Source organism: Cynara cardunculus, unplaced genomic scaffold (assembly GCF_001531365.2).
Source record: "Cynara cardunculus var. scolymus isolate 2C unplaced genomic scaffold, CcrdV1 Un_Scaffold_1674, whole genome shotgun sequence".
Taxonomy (NCBI): Eukaryota; Viridiplantae; Streptophyta; class Magnoliopsida; order Asterales; family Asteraceae; genus Cynara; species Cynara cardunculus.
The window spans coordinates 1-4,603 of record NW_020200831.1 but is presented as its reverse complement, the minus strand read 5'-3'; positions in this window follow the sequence as shown (position 1 = coordinate 4,603).

Genomic DNA, 4,603 nt, shown 5'->3' with positions numbered 1-4,603 from the left:
TTCACATGTCCCTACGGTACTTTTGCCTTTAGGAGAATGCCCTTTGGACTTTGCAATGCTCCTGCAACTTTTCAAAGATGCATGATGTCCATATTCTCTGACATGCTTCAAAAATCCATAAAAATATTTATGGATGATTTTTTAGTTTATGGCTCATTTTTTGATAATTGTTTGGAAAATCTAAAAAGGAGTCTTGAAAGATGTGAACAGACTGATCTGGTTCTCAATTGGGAAAAGTGTCATTTCATGGTAAAAGAAGAAATTGTTTTAGGCCATTTGATTTCTAAAAGAGGAGTTGAGGTACACAAAGCTAAACTTGAAATCATTGAAAAACTGCCTGAACCAACTACTGTCAAGGGAATACGAAGTGTTCTTGGTCATGCTAGGTTTTACCGAAGGTTTATAAAAGACTTTTCAAAAATCTCAAAACCTTTGTGTTTACTTTTGCAACATGATCAAAAGTTTGATTTTACGGATGAGTGTAGAAATGCATTCAACACCTTGAAGAAAGCTTTTGTAACCGCACCAGTAGTTGTTGCTCCTGACTGGAACAAACCCTTTGAGATCATGTGTGATGCTAGTGACTGGGCTGTTGGAGCTGTCTTGGGTCAAAGAAAGGAAAAAGTTTTTCATTCAATCTATTATGCAAGTAAGACCATGAATGAAGCACAACTTAACAACACAACAACTGAAAAAGAACTTTTAGCTGTGGTTTTTGCTTTTGAGAGATATAGATCATATTTGATGGGAACAAAGGTCATTGTTCACACTGCCCATGCTGCCATCAAGTACTTGATTTCCAAAAAAGATGCTAAACCTAGGTTAATAAGATGGGTTTTGTTGTTGCAAGATTTTGACCTTGAGATAGTGGATAGGAAAGGAGTAGACAACCAAGTTGCGGACCATTTGTCAAGATTAGAGAAGCCTAGGGAGACCCTAGAAGAAGGAGAGATTGTTGAAACATTCCTCGATGAAAGAATTCTTTTGTTAGAATCAAAGCCACCATGGTTTGCCGACATAGCAAACTTTTTGGCTTGTGGAATTAGACCTTCTGATATTTCTGGCCATATGTTCAAAACGTTTCTCCATGATACTAAAACTTACCTTTGGGATGACCCTTACTTGTTTAAGATAAGTGCAGATCAAATCTTGAGAAGGTGCATCCCTGAAACTGAAGTGGTAGCAATCCTGCAGCATTGCCACCAAGCACCATATGGAGGACACTTTGGAGGCCAAAGAACAGCTGCTAAAGTATTACAATCTGGATTTTATTGGCCTACTCTCTTTAAAGATGCCCACAATTTTTCACAAAGATGCAATGAGTATCAAAGAAGTGGATCCATTTTCAAAAGGAATGAGATGCCACTTAATGGGATCTTAGAAGTAGAGTTGTTTGATGTATCGGGGATAGACTTCATGGGACCATTTCCCCCATCAAATCATTGTCAATACATTCTAGTGGCTGTTGATTATGTTTATAAATGGGTAGAGGCCATGGCTTGTGTTACTAATGATGCAAAAACTATGGTTAAATTTCTTCAAAAACATATTTTTACAAGGTTTGGTACCCCAAGGGCACTAATTAGTGATGAGGGTACCCACTATGTAAACAATCTATTGAGTGGAGTTCTTGAAAAGTACAACATTAACCATAGAATAGCAAATGCCTACCACCCACAAACAATGGATTAGCTGAACTCTCAAACCGTGAAATAAAAGGAATTTTAGAAAAGGTTGTCAAGCCAAACCGAAAGGATTGGGCTTTCAAATTAGATGACGCTTTATGGATTTACCGGACTGCTTTTAAAACACCTATCGGTATGTCCCCATATAAACTTGTTTTTGGTAAAGCTTGTCACCTTCCTGTGGAACTGGAACACAAAGCATATTGGGCCATCAAAGAACTAAATATGTGTCCGGATATGGCTGCCAGTAAAAGAAAAGTCCAGTTGTGTGAATTAGAGGAACATAAGAATCTTTCCTATGAGAGTGCCAAGATTTATAAAGATAAAACCAAAAAATGGCATGATAAAAGAATACAACACCGGGAGTTATGAGCTGGTCAGAAAGCACTTTTGTTTAACTCTAGGTTGAAACTATTTCCGAGAAAGTTCAAGTCCCATTGGTCTGGACCTTCCTCATTCATAAAGTTTATCCATATGGAGCAGTTGACCTAGTCAATCCCGAGGACAATTCTGTGTTCAAGGTCAACGGTCAAAGAGTGAAGTTGTTCCATGATCCGGTAGAAATTCCAGAGTTATGCTCTGTGAATTTTGTTACCCTTTGCTAAAAGCTTCGGTATTTGTGGATTTTTTATAAGTCCAAAATTTGTGTTTGTAAATATTTATATTTATTTCTGTTTTTATAATTATTAATAGTATTAATAATATTATTGTTAATTTTTGTGTGTTTTGCAGTCCAGTCAATCATCACAACGAATCTGAAGCCTTGCTGCAGCATCTGAAAACCCTAGCCTTCCATGGAGAATCTTTTGAAAATTTCGAAGTCCGATTTTTTTAATGGAAAATGCATGATGTCATTCTTAAAAATTAGTTTTTAAAGAAATAATCACTTCTTTTAATGCCAACTGATTTTTGTACCTTGTGCAAGAGGAAAAGTACTTAGGTGGCATTGAGAAGACATGGCCACCAACTTTTCAAACATCATGGGTCAAAAATTAATTAAAATAAGACTTGTTTTTGAAAGCTCCTGGTTGAGTTAGCCTTCCATCGAGTACACTCAAGTACCCACACCTCTTGCATGCTTCCAAGGATGACATCATCAAACCTCATCTTCCTTCCCATTTTACCCTTACCTTATTAATAACCCATTTGTGTTCCTAAAGAAAACCCTCTTTTCTTCACTTCTCATTTCCCTCCCATATTCCCCAACTGCTTCCCGACCGACCGAAAACCACCACCCCCACCTTCTCCAACGTTCGAAAATGGCTAGAATGAAGAGAGCCACCATCCGTGACCCTCCTCCGTCGCATACATCCCAACAGACGCCGACACAACCGCTTAACCCGCCACCGCCAGTGGCCGCTGCTACTACCGTACATACTCCTGTCTCTTCACGAAGGCAACCGACGAGGAGAGGAAAGCGGGTCCCTGCTGCAAAGAAGAGAAAGGTTGAGACTTCAACTCTCCTTATTGATGAAGACTCGCCGTCTCCACCACCGTCGCTGACGCTGCCGCTGCCGCCGTCTTCCACTCCAGTCACTGTCGACCCCATTCTACCGGAGGCACCTATCGCCATTCCCTCTTTGAAAATGGTTCCATCCGCTGCTATTATCCCTTTCACAGATCCCTTGAAGAAAATCAAAGAAATGGTGAAGTCATCTACAGTGCCTATTCCAAAGAAGGCTCCAACCCGAACTTCATCTAAGACCACCACCAACAAGGAATCGCTCGAAACTTTGAAAAAGGTACAATCTTCATCTGACAGTACACCCCCTGAGGGCCTTTTCACTTCCGATTCTGAGGAAGAAGAGGGCCCTGCCTCAATGGCACAAACAGGGGATATTTTTATGGAAAGTGAGGCATGCAGTCTCGTGAACATCACGATTATAGATAAATCGAGAAAGCCTCTGCTTCTAACTGCCTCTGGGCAAGATACCGATGATGAGGATGATATGCCTCATTTTGCTCCTCATGATCCCATCCCCGACCTTAATGAAGAATWTTTTGGGGAAGAGGRTCAAGAGCCCCCTRTTGAGGTTGTGACTAGAAAAAGAAGGTTGGTGAAGACCTGTGATAAAAAGAAGTCTAAGGCAGTAGTTGAGGAGGAACCACCTAGGAAGAAGACCCGGTCTCAAAGGGTTGTGCGTGAGTCACCTAGGAATTCTGAGACTGATGCTGCAGCATCGCAACAACATTCCTCCAGACCCAAAAGGAAGAGGGTAGCTATGGCCCAAAGGCCAACCACCATTCCAAGGCCAATCAGACCCTACAATAGGTTTAGTTCTAAGGCTGCTGAGAAGATGCATGCTAAGTTCCAGAACAGAGTTGGATTCCCAGACAACGGATTTGATAGGCAAAGCATTAGAGAATTTGCATTCATAAGGGAAGTAGTAGAGGCTCATGGTATTGAAAAGATGTGCATGGTTCCAACTTCTTACAACCTGACTCTTATTAGAGAGTTCTATGCTGAGTTGGCAGCAAATAGCACATCCAAGATATCTATTAGGGGAATGACCTTCATGTTCAATTCAAAAGCCATCAATCGGCTTTATGGCCTAGACCTGATAAGTCCAGAAATCATACAAACATGAAGCAATCTTCAAGAATCATAATGAACATCAAAGATAGAAAGAATATGATCAAAGGATGATTAGATTAAGAGAGAGAGAAATTTACAACACTAATCTTGATAATTCTGCTAATGACGATTGTTAATGACAATTACAAGGAAATCACTATTTATACTAGGAAATAGTAAAAGCTAAACTATTACAAAACAATTACACTAAGGAGAAACTTGAATACAACATTAAGCACTAACTTGAACCCCACATTCTCCCCCTTTGGATTCAAGTTTGGACCCTTGTGAATTTCGTTTTGCGCAGTCCAAGGATTTTCTCTAACCTTCTCAGAGCGTTCCT